This window comes from Berghia stephanieae, chromosome 3 (assembly GCF_034508935.2).
Source record: "Berghia stephanieae isolate SIO BIC M18660-M18661 chromosome 3, UCSD_Bste_1.3, whole genome shotgun sequence".
NCBI classification, from domain to species: Eukaryota; Metazoa; Mollusca; class Gastropoda; order Nudibranchia; family Aeolidiidae; genus Berghia; species Berghia stephanieae.
In genome coordinates, this window is record NC_088362.1 from 83,634,591 (window position 1) to 83,647,090 (window position 12,500).

Here is a 12,500-nt window from a genome sequence, read left to right on the forward strand (position 1 = left end):
ACCTGGTACTTTACGGAGTTATTGCCAAGAAAAGAATCATTTAAATCGATCGATATTTGAAATATAAGTTTTTTCAGAGTACAGCAGTGAACTGGTCAAATCCCAATTGAATAAAATCGTTTAATTTTCATAAAGAGAAAAGACGTATGATTGCCATGTATCCATAATTTATGGACACCCTGTCGTGTGTGTTATTCCTTATTCTACATTCTCCCAATGTGTAACAGCCAGGGCAATAAAGCGTTAAATAGGGGATTTCAATAACTCGGTGACTATCTAGATTCCATTAGTGTCCATTGTCTTCGATTTTCTGACCACTCGTCTATGCCTGGATGACCAGTACCGTTCCTAGTTAGTCCTTGTGTAGGTGCACAGTAGTAGGTAGGTGCTATTGATTCTGCTCATTTGGTCTAACTGCAATGACGAATCCCTGTATTATATGGGGAATAGACTTTCAAAACGTGCTAAGTCGCTTTCGCATCATTCAGAAAAAAAAAACCGACTAATGTTCTGTCATGTATTTAGTGACTCAAAAAGTAAAACACTTGTCTTGTCTACAATATATAAAAAAAAAATCCTGAGTGCTTTGAAACTTCAAATTTTGCTTAATAATTCTATTAATAGTCCAACAGATTGATTGAGTGTGTTTATTCATTTTCTATCCGGGTGTGACATAGCGAGTTTTGGAAGTAACGTGTTGATGTGTAGCGTCATATTATTATGATAATCGAACTGGTTATTCGCACAGCTTTTATCAGGGTGAAACGACAATAACTTAGTGACAAATCAGGGAGTAGGTACAAGTGTAAGATTGAATCTGAAAAAATGTGTATGGAGCAGTGTCAGACAATACAAAAAGAAAGAAAAAACGATTAAAAATCATCCCTCAAAAAATCAGTCCTCCTGATGGTTATTTTTTTTTCTGACAGGCAGGATGAATTTTTTAGATGATTTTTCTCTTGTATTTTTTTCTGTTTTGCCCGGCACTGATACATGCAGACATTTTCAGATTTGAGAAACATAATTGACTGACAACCCGAATAGCATGCGGTAAATAGATCGCTTCTGTGTTGTTCTCATATTTATGTATTCTTATTCTTTTCATGGAATAACGCTTAAAAATTTAGCCAAAAAAAGTATATCATTATTAATTACAGGATCATCCCTAAAAAATCAGTCTTCCTGATGGTTATTTTTTTCTGACAGGCAGGATGAATTTTTGAGATGATTTTTCTCTTGTATTTTTTTCTGTTTTGCCCAGCACTGATACATGCAGACATTTTCAGATTTGAGAAACATAATTGACTGACAACCCGAATAGCATGCGGTAAATAGATCGCTTCTGTGTTGTTCTCATTTTTATGTATTCTTATGCTTTTCATGGAATAACGCTTAAAAATATAGCCAAAAAAAAAAGTATATCATTATTAATTACAGGATCGATTTTCAGCATATAATTCACTCCAGTTTGAAAGCGTTTGACACACACGTCTTATATTTTAAGGCATACGTAAACAAAATTAAATTGAGTTATTGGTATTCTAGGTAAGCTAATTAGACAGTCAGAGAGTATGTATATCAAAATGAAACACCCGTGTATTATCGATGGTAAGCTCCAAAGTGTTAATTGATTGATTTGGACAACACGTCTACTGTTTATCTAGCCTGCACTAAAAGGATTTGGTTGGATGTGTCATGCTGTGTGGCTGTTGTGTGTTGTATGGACCGTCATTGAATATCATGGAATAGTTTGGACCGAAGAGAATAAATATAAAATTGAGACTTAATAAATTGTGAGTACTCCTTAAATTTATTATTCCTTATTTTTTTTATCTGAAGCACATAATTTGTGACCCGTCGTCTCAAAACGGTATAATGTCGGAGTGATTTAGATGTTGAAAAATGAATTACTTGTCAAATAATATAATTTATTCCACCCCCAGGGGTAATTGGAAAAGCCTCTCATTTCTTAGTAAATACTATAATCGTTGAATAACGTTTTGAACGCGTTGAATAAAAATGTTATTCAACAATGGCAGAATATCGCACATTTTATTGGTTGAAAGTTACGTGTAAAAGACAGCTGGTTGGTAATTAAAAATAATCTTGTGGTGTGCATGAATACAAATCCAACGTTTTTAGTTTTGTGTCAAATTGTCATTCAAGCAGAAGGAGAAAGATACAAATCATGGTGAATAGAAGTACTAATACCATACCATTTGATTACTTGGAGTGGTGGAATAAACGTATTCTTTCATTTCTTGGTATTATTAAACTCAAAGTATTTTTATGGTGCAATAACAAATACTCGCAAGCTCGTTGTGTTTTTGAGCACGATAAAAATAACTCGTTTAATAAATACAAAGAGATGAAAGAGCCATATAATGTTGAGACTTAAACCAAGTTAACAATTTTTTTTGACTGCCAGGGGGAGGGGGTGCTTAATGTGGCAAAAAGAAAGCTTTACTATTTATGATGATATTAACTTCAATTGTTATCCATCGTCTAAAAAAGATATTATGTCTGGGTTGATCAGACACCAAAAAGTAATGTCAAAGTTACGAGATGACCAGAAATGTAACATGTTCGTTTTTGTTACTTTAAGAAATTTCATTCATTCTCAATGAAGCATACAAACTGAACCCAAATCTCATAGTTTTGACTGGAAAAGTAGAGAGCGGTGGGGACTACCTGAAGCCTGGGATCGTGAAAATACTAACGATCTGCAACACAGATCTGTGTAATTCCTACCTGAAGCATCTTCGTTATCACTCTTTCGTTAATATTTTTTTTACTATAACTTTAACCGTTAGCATCTAGACTATACCGATATACCATTTTGAGACGATTAGTGACATATGAGCAATTGTACAGGACTTGAGTATGGACAGTGATAATAATACAAAAGCCAAAATTAAAAGCAAAATTTACAAAAGAGAAACAAAATGATAAATTGACGGAGCACAATAAATATTTATGTGAGAAATATTATAATATGTAACCAATATGAGCAGGTCTGATAACTGAACTCCATTACAGGCTTGTCTGAACATTGTTGTAAATCGCAATGCGTTGCGCTGGTTTGAGGGTAATTCCATGAGCCCATAAGAATTTGGGTTATCGGACCTGTAAATAAGTACGCATTTTATGTAACCCACCACTTCAAGTCGGTATTGCGTCTGATATTGAAGATTGAACGTTAGCTTCACTTATGAAAATGTGAGTTAAGATAAATATCGAGACTCTCGATAGCTCATTTGCTAGAGCACTTGATTCACACTCAAAGAGACCGAGACCGATCCCGGGTGAAGTCGGGTTTATATTTTTTCAGACCCACTTCTTCTTTGCGCCCCCCCCCCCCCCAACCTTCTCTTGTCCAACCAGCAGTGATTGGGTAGCTGGATCTGTTATATCTGGCGGAAAGTACTTTGCGATAGACTTGTCCTATTCAAAGGTTAACAAACAATTGCTGTCGTCTATTTCACGCGATAGAAACTGGGCCTCTGACTTTGTGGGACTACTTTTAACACTAATATCTTCATTGGAGTGAGAAGAGTGAGTTTTGTTATTTAATTCTCATTCTGAATATTTTGACTTTAAACCCAGTTTCCCCCTTCTAGTTTATTCCTTTATAAGACCGCGATTGACACGGTGGGGCAGATAATTTGTGGTTGTTGTCCTCACTGAATTCATGATGCCCACCTGTTTGCGAAGGTTCCCCCTTTTGTCAAGCAACTATAATAAAGTCTTGTTGAAAAAAAAAAGTGAATAAATTACGTATCGGCCTGTCAGTTCAGGGCTGTTATCTCATGAATCATTGCATATCGGTTGTATGAAATGATTAGTATAACTATAGAATTATATCCCGGGAGCTTTAACTCTCTCTCTCTCTCTCTCTCTCTCTCTCTCTCTCTCTCTCTCTCTCTCTCTCTCTCTCTCTCTCTCTCAATTTGTTTTGTCGGATATAATCCACCTTTCTGGGATTACGCTTAGAATGTTGACAACAAATTAATCATAGAAATGCTTACATCTAGATAGACGTCTACACTTATTGAAAATATCGTATTCTGGTATATTACGAATAGATCATGTTATTCGTATTTAGGGTCTAGCTCTAACTCCCGAAAAATGTAGTACAAAATATACCCCGTGTACCCGGTACTATATTGCAATGATCTAGATGAAGAAAATAGAGTTTCATGAAAAGAGATTAAAAAAGAAAAAAAATCAACAAAAAGCAATGGCCTTCCGCAATTCTTCCTCCTCCTCCTCCTCCTCCTCCTCCTCCTCCTCCTCCTCCTCCTCCTCCTCCTCCTCCTCCTCCTCCTCTCTCCTCTCCTTTTGTTCTCTTCTTCTTCTTCTTCTTCTTCTTCTTCTTCTTCTTCTTCTTCTTCTCTACTACTACTACTACTACTACTACTACTACTACTACTACTACTACTACTACTACTACTACTACTTTTTCTTCTTCTTCTTCACCATCTTCATTCATTAGTCTGTTACTTCAATACTTTGAAGATTCCACATTTTGCTTTGTTCTTTGTTCTTTTTTTTATTCTTCACCTTAAAAATGTTTATTCTTATACCCCCACCCCAAAATGATTCTGGGAAAATCCGATTTTTCTATAGAGTAATGGCAAAAATATTACAAGATTGTCCTATTATCCATTGTAACAAAATAAAAATGAACAACAACCAAAAAAAACTGGAGAACAACAAAATTTAAACACACACAAACGAAAACAACAACAACAACAACAATAACAAAAATAACAAAAGGAGCAGTTCAAGATTTTGTTTTTCTCCTGCACGCATCCGGTTTCATTTAAAAATCGATTTTAACGCATAACGATATCCTCTTTTAATGTCAAATAGTTACATTCGAGAACTAATCATAATAGCTATTAGATACCGACGGATACATATTTAATAGGTAATAGATAAATATAACCCAATTCTAACACGTGAGGCCTTAAAGTCAAATTTCCAGATCTTAACCGACACACCACATGACCGGTTTGATACAATTAATCACATATTATGTGGCCATCGTCTCAAAACGGTGTCATCAGTCTCTGAAAAGTGAATTCAGATTTAAAACGATGAAAGTAGAATCTTCGCGTTTGTTTATTTGTTTGTTTGTTTTGTTTTGTTTTGTTTTTATTTGTTTTTGTTTTTGTTGTGTTGAATGCATGCAATGATATTTATTCTCCACGATAATGAAGTAAAATCAAACTCAAGTTTCATATTTGTGGCTATGAAAATCAATTTCCATCACCTAATTCATCGCGATATTATACCGCTTTTAGACACTGGGCCACATTATAGAACTATAAAGTCGTCTATTGTTTTGGTTGTCTTTACTGCCTGAGTTATTGCCAATATTATTATGTTAATCTCCGGTTACGTGCTTTAAGCACATAACAGTTCAGTTTTATCCTGTGTCGCTGACGCGGCGAGTAGATTTATTATAAAGATTACGTGATTTCAGCTCCAACACCATAAGCTTGTATCGTACCAATAAACGGGTAGTGCAGGGGGAATTAACCGCGCCTCTTGACCTTGACCCCCTTTTGACGACGGTCATGACACGGATTCGGTCATTCATTACTAGTTTCTTTCTATATCTTACACTATCACGATGGCAGTCAGCGAGCTCCCTGATGATATTTCTCAAAATTATTTACTATATTTGACATCCTGGCAAAAAAACACGAGAGGAAGCTTTTTGCCTATAAAAGTATGTTAAAATATTTAAAAAGGAGAACGAAATTTTTGATGTTTTTGCTTCTGTTTATCGAAGCCAACCGAAGAGCGAGAAGCCCCACGACGTGAGTTTTGAGGGAAAAGAAGGCAGTGGATGCCTACTGCTCATACAAAGCAGGGTAAGTGTTCAATTTTAGCTGAGTTTCATTTTTAAAACTACTGTTTAAAGTTACAATCGATTTCTATTTTTCTATGCATCGTCCTCTTCTGCACTGTGTAAATTATCACGACGCTAGACAAGTCATCTCATCGGTCAGTCAGTCATGTGGGTTGTGAAACAAGATTAATTTCAATGAAATGTTAAATGTTAGGTGACGTATATCTTTTTCATCTTGGTCTTCATGAATTCAGTTTTGTAGAAAGCGTTACTACATAAAAAAGTGGTGGGGATGGGAGTTAAGCGAACGTAAGTAAAGGGAGAACAAAAGAGTTGTACTGTCATGTGTAGGCGAGTTAGAGTTGTGTTTTATGTGTGCCCCCTGTTGTTTGCATTGGCTCAGTAGAGCATCGGCTCAATCCGATTATTTAAAAAATATTTATATATCTTGTTTTATTGATAGAAATAAACAAACTTAAGTGCCCTTATTAATTTTTTTAAATCACCGGTATACTATTATCAGAATTACTAGTACTAAGTTCATGATGACAATGATCACTAAAGTCTATTTTTACAAATTTAAAGTAATTTTAATTTGCATCACATTAAGTTGCCTCTCTCAGTTTATGAGTGCCAAAATGATGGGAAAGTATTTCATTTTTACATCGATTCCATAATTTCTTGCATTATTTAGTCTCACAAATATCTATTACTATTGTTATCATTCTTATTATGATCATATCATTATCATTATTATTATTTTTTTTTATTAGCATCTTTAGTGTATCAATGACTATGATTTGATGCCCAGTTAAGGAATTTTAGTTTTCTCTAAAGTTCTTTCCACTATAATTTTTCAACTGCTTCTCTAGGCAGTTGGCCCTAAATAAATATCATTTCAGTCTTTCTGAGTTAATCATTTCAGGGATTTGGTACAGAGAACTTTAATTAGATTAAGAAATGAAAGAAAAAAAAGGAAACATGCTTTTTATTATATTTATATTTATAAAATGCAAACATAAAATTTGTGGACTGGGCCATCAGGTAAAATATGATGCTTTAACTTTAGAGTTAGAGACCAATTATTATTTATGCCATTTCAAGGGAATCAATTACTAAGTCAGTTGAGCTATGCGGGAAATTAAAATAGTAATATTTGTGACTCACCGCCTGAGAAAATATGTTGGGAGTGCGTTTGTAGATGCAAAGAATTGAATTTATTTACAAAAATTTTGTTAAAAATTATTGGCGCAGCATCCACTAAACGTGCTCAAAGCGCTTTACAATGGGTTCTGGGCCAACAGCAACAATTAACATTTAGGACAGGTCATGACGCCTGTTAGGCAATATTACATTTTTTGTTTCGGACAGAGACACCCTGTTAACGGCCAGGTACTCATTTTACACCTAAGTACAGTGAGAGAATGTGAGTAACAAGCCTTTTCCAAGGACTCAACTATGCGCTGAGTGAGGCTCGAACCCAGGACCTTCCAATCCAAAAGCGAGTGTCATACCACAAGACCACATAGCCGCACGAAAAAATATGAGACTTGGATTAGATTAATTTTTAATTGCGGAGAGTGAATGTAGTTTATTGATTTATTGTAGAGTGATTATCTAAATTTTAAATATTTTTGATTATTTTAACTTTAAATTCACTTTCTAGCATCATTTTACCTCGAATACCCTTTGTCAAGTGTGATCCATTAGCTCGATTTGGCATAATATTTTTTAATTCAACTTAAAAAGGGGGTTAGCCATCCTATACACCATTTTAAAAATAATATGACTCATCATCTAAATATGTGATATAATTTTCATTCCGAGCAGGTTTTACAAACAAGTGTTGTTTTCATTTGTTTTTAAATTTTACTTGCAGCATATCTGGTGAATGTTCCCATGTTGTTGCAGTAATCCTTACACTGAAGAATTGGCTGCAAGCTGGATTACAAGATATACCTACAGATCCAAGCTGCACACAAGCCTTCCACAACAATGGAGTAAACCTTGTGGCCCAAGAACTGATCCCGAGCCCATTACCTCCATGGTTATTCCCAAACCATGTAGGAATGTAAAGCTGCGACCAGTCATGGCAGCTATTGAGAACAGCAGGTAATATAATGCATTCAAATCATTGGGACAAAACAATCTGCATTGTTACAAGGGTAGATTGTTTGATTTTAGGGGATTTACAGCACTTGCGACACAATTAAATCATTTGAGTGCCAGATGATACGGGGAGAAGTTGTAGATCTGAAGTTGAAAGTATCAAAGGAAAAGCAAGACAAAGGGATATGGTTCGAAGGGGGAACAGAAGATCCCATGAATAATATACTGATGTGCCTACTTTGGCATTGTTAAAAGGCTTATAGTCTGGATTCAATAGACTTTGATTTTTTAAGGCCTTGGGCGTGTTTGTCTTTATCTCTATACCATCAAGAAAAACTAGTGTGTCCGGAAAATCTTTTAAAAATTGTTGTAGCATGTTATTCTTAATGGTGTCCCGATCGGGCCATACTGGCAAACTGTCAAGCCTGAAATACAAGTAATTGATCCATGCCCTAAATAGACATCCTGCACCATTTCTTGATATTTTAAATAAATTGGCAAGATGCAAGAAAGTGTAATTTTGACGCAATTTCATCATAACAAGTAAAAATTGATCTATAATGGGCAAGCAACATGTTGCTTTCATTTGTGTTGATATGGTAAATTACAAAGATGAATATTTTTACAAAATCTTCATACACGAAACCAGTGTAACTCTTTACAGCTTCTTTCGGTCCGTGATGGTGCAGGTGTTCAATGGTCAGTGAGTGACTGCATTTATCTGCGTCCGTTTTGGGTTTTTTTTTGACAACAGCAGCCTCTTAAGTTCCTCTCCTTTTAATAATTCTTGGGCGTGAAGTCTCTTAGACTCCTTCAGTTGTTGCTTAAGCAAAAAGACTTCTTCTTTCAGTGATAAGTTCTCTGCAACCACTGCTAACAGTGTCATGTTAGAATCTGAAATAAAATGAAATTATTTTTGCAATTAGTTGTCCAGCAGAGACTAAATCAACAAACTGTAATTAATCTGGGTAAGAATATTGAATCTATTGAGACCACCCACTTTTACTTTTACCCACTTACAATGTCTGGAATTGCATTAACAGTACTATCCAGTCATAGGTATTCTATGTATGAACAGTGTTTTATTTATGTCCAGCTACATAGAGACTGGTAGCCTGCATATCTAATACCCAACATTTTGGATATGCAGATTAAGACTCTGACACCTGTACATCTATGCCTTTTTTAAAAAGGTAGTTGCAAGTCAAGAGGAAGGGAATTGAAGAAAACATTTATGTTTCTATTCTAATGGGCCCGAGAAAAGTATTTTAAATAGAAATTGCTCAAGGCAGCAAGTTGTTTGACTCCAGACAATCTATGTTTTTTTTCAGGCGGTTAAAATAAATTTATCACATGTTCATAAAATCATTGATTTTTTAAAAATATTCTTATTCTTTTCATGCTTTCTTTTTTTTTATTTCCTAGGCTCCTCTCATTGGTGAGAAGACTGTGTCATCTGAAACTTCTATCAGTTGTTGGGATTTGGCACTTCCATGTCTGATAAATTTTGATCCTCCAGAGAGCGTGGTGAAATATAGTCATGAGTGGCAGGATGTATCTAATCAGCACTTCGGATGCCCAAAATCTTGAACATTCAACTGTTCAACAGGCTCACTGTGCTCTTTCCACATAGTAAAAATTATACAATTTTTCATTTCTTTTATGTGTTATTAAAGTCATACCTAAATTTGGAATAACCCTTTGTTCATTTTCCTTGTTATCCCTTAGTTCATTTTCTTTGTTTTCAGTCTCCCTGTTGACCACTTCAGTATCCATAGGTTCTGGTGCGGATCCATTTTCGGGATTGGTTGCTTCAAAATTAGTGTTCTTTCATGACCGTCTCTGAAAAAGAACAAAATGTAAACGTTTCTGACATTGATGTGTTTATGCACTTTATGGTCTTGTGGTAAGACTTTATCCACCAGGTGGGGGTACATTGAGTATGTAGACCAGACATGACGACAATAAGGCGCTATGACTATCTTGTAAGATTACCATCCGGGTAGTTTTATTTTATAAGTGCGGTTATGTGGTCTGGAGTAGGTCATACACCTTTGGACCAAAAGGTCTGGGTTCGCATCCCGAGTGGTGTAAAGTTGAGCCCTTGGAAAGGCTCTTTACTCACATTTTCTCACCTTATGTGGGTGTAAAATGAGTAACTGGTCAACAGCGTTGTCACTGTCCAAAAAAAAAAGTGCAATATCGCCAAAGTGTCGTGTCTCATCCTACATGTTGAGTGTTGCTGTCGACCCCTTGTAAAGCGTTTTTGGCATGTTTAGTGGAGATTGCTGTTTATAAAAGATCCAGGTTTTTATTTATGATAAGAAAAAGTAAATAAAGAGCTTTTTTCCAAGGACCCAACTTATTGCACAGACAGTCACAGAGGGACTCAAACAAGTCAGAATGTCATACCCCGAGATCTCAAAGCTAAACATAAGACAATAAGCAAATAAATGCTAAATTTACTCCTTGGGTGGGGTTCCTGGCCTTCCATAGTGGGCAGGTACATACTGTGTCTTCTACTTCTATCCCCGTATATCTGTTTTCCAACTTGCATTCTGTCTTTGTCTTGGAATGAGATTGCATACATACTTGGTTTTATCCTGGCTGGGAGGGAAACAGTCAAATGCATAGTTATTGTTTTGGGAGATGATATTTTTTTCCTTGTAAATCTTCTCTCTGTTAAAATAATCTGTTCTGTGCTTCTTTTTTTTTTACATATAATTATGTGGTTCCGATAGCTCAGTTGGTAAAGCACTCGCTTTACATGCAAAGGGAACTGGTTCGATTCTGGACCCATGTCTCTTGTTCACACAGTGGTGGCTGGTCTGTTAGGCCTTGAGTCTTAAGGAAAGTACTTTGTGATAAACTAGCAGCATCCCACCAGAAGGATGACATGCACTGTAAAAACTGGAGTAATAAAATCTGGCTACATTGGTCCTATGGCTCTGAAAAAAAAAGACTACTTTTCCTTTTCTCAATTTTGGGGGTCGTGGAAATTTTATTTTTCAACCTGATCATCAAAATCAGACACATTGATCAACACTCACTATCACCCTTGATAATTTCAAACAGTAAAGCAGGGTTCAACTCATTTACCTAAACCTGCTACTGCTATCTGATTTGTTGAATTCAGGAAACAAATGTCATTATTTATAAGAAAACACACTGAGAATTTAAAAACCCATAGCCACATGAGATAATGGTCAAAAACTCACCCTGATACCATTCCCTGATCAGAATCCCTCACCCTCAGAGGTTAAAGCCGACGTTTGCTTGGTGTTAATTTTGTTCTTGACTTTGGATATTGAGTTCCAATCGATAACTTGACTGAGCAAGTTCAGGATCGGGGAATCTTTTAGTCGGCTCACCATCTTTGAAATGCTGCAATTTAAGTTGGAAAGATAAAATGAAATTATTTGATTTGACAGCATCAGTAAAACATGTATCTTCTCTTGTTTTCTTGTTATTATTAGAAGAATAACAACAGTAACATCTACTGTCAATGTCTCCCACACTATTATCACCGTACAGTGAATATAGCCTTCCACACCATTATAGTGAATATAGTCTCCAAAACTATTATCACCGTACGGTGAATATAGCCTTCTAACCATTATATTGAATATAGTCTCCCACACTTTTATCACCGTACAGTGAATATAACCTTCCACACTATTCTCACCGTACGGTGAAAATCGTCCACCAAGATATTACCGTACGGTGAAAATAGTCTCCCACACACCGTCAGTCTATTATCACCGTACGGTAAATAAGAGATAAACATCGTATCTACTTGTCTTAAACTGTACTAATAAATGAACGGCTCAAATAAAGTATTCTATAAGTCTCTAAGATCGTTCTACTTACTTCTACAATGTTGATTTTGATTAAGACTTAGACCAACTGGCCGGGAGTCAAGACTCTAACTCTAAAAGTCAACGTGAAAAGTGAAAGAGAGAAATGATGTTTACCGAAAGAATCATAAAACAAACTCTGGCAAAAAAAATTAAAAAATCAATTTTAATATGATAATGATTGATATAAACTGTGTTGAATATCAACTTACCTTAGAACAAATGTAACGGTTCTTGTTGATCTTCGCTAAATTCAGCTGATTGTGAGGGCGAGCGCAAGCCCTGATCCATCGCTTGCATCGAGGTTTGTCGATCCACGGCTTGATAAAAGGAAAAAAATCGTACGCCTCCCGATCTCTCCGGATATCAACTGTCGCTGTCACAAAGGCCCCATTGACAATTTTTACCCATATTTTCTTTAATTTAAAGAATTCTGCATCAGGCTTAGTCTAAGACTACACAGCCATTACTATTGTTTATAAACAACCACCTAGCCATGTCCGAATGCCATATCCGGGTCAGGGCTCTGAGGGTGTGTCACGAATCTCGTGTTTTGATTGGTTAAAAATCTACTGGTTAATTAACATTGTTCTGCATATTTGCCCAATAGTCTCAATCACACTATCGAAATGACCTAGATGAAGAAAGTTGAGCTTTAAGGCAAAATATGA

At 35.8% G+C, this 12,500-nt stretch overlaps 1 protein-coding gene and 1 long non-coding RNA gene across 10 annotated transcripts in view; one reads left to right on the forward strand and one right to left on the reverse strand.

Moving 5' to 3' along the window:
• The window catches only part of LOC144968638 (uncharacterized), a 63,550-nt gene that overhangs the window by 14,517 nt on the left and 36,533 nt on the right, over nt 1-12,500 (forward strand). The window lies entirely within an intron of this gene.
• On the reverse strand, nt 4,408-9,788 carry LOC144968637 (uncharacterized). Its single transcript, XR_013644621.1, has 2 exons — nt 9,655-9,788; nt 4,408-8,866 (listed from the first exon to the last, which is right to left on the reverse strand). It is a non-coding gene; the product is annotated as an uncharacterized LOC144968637 (long non-coding RNA).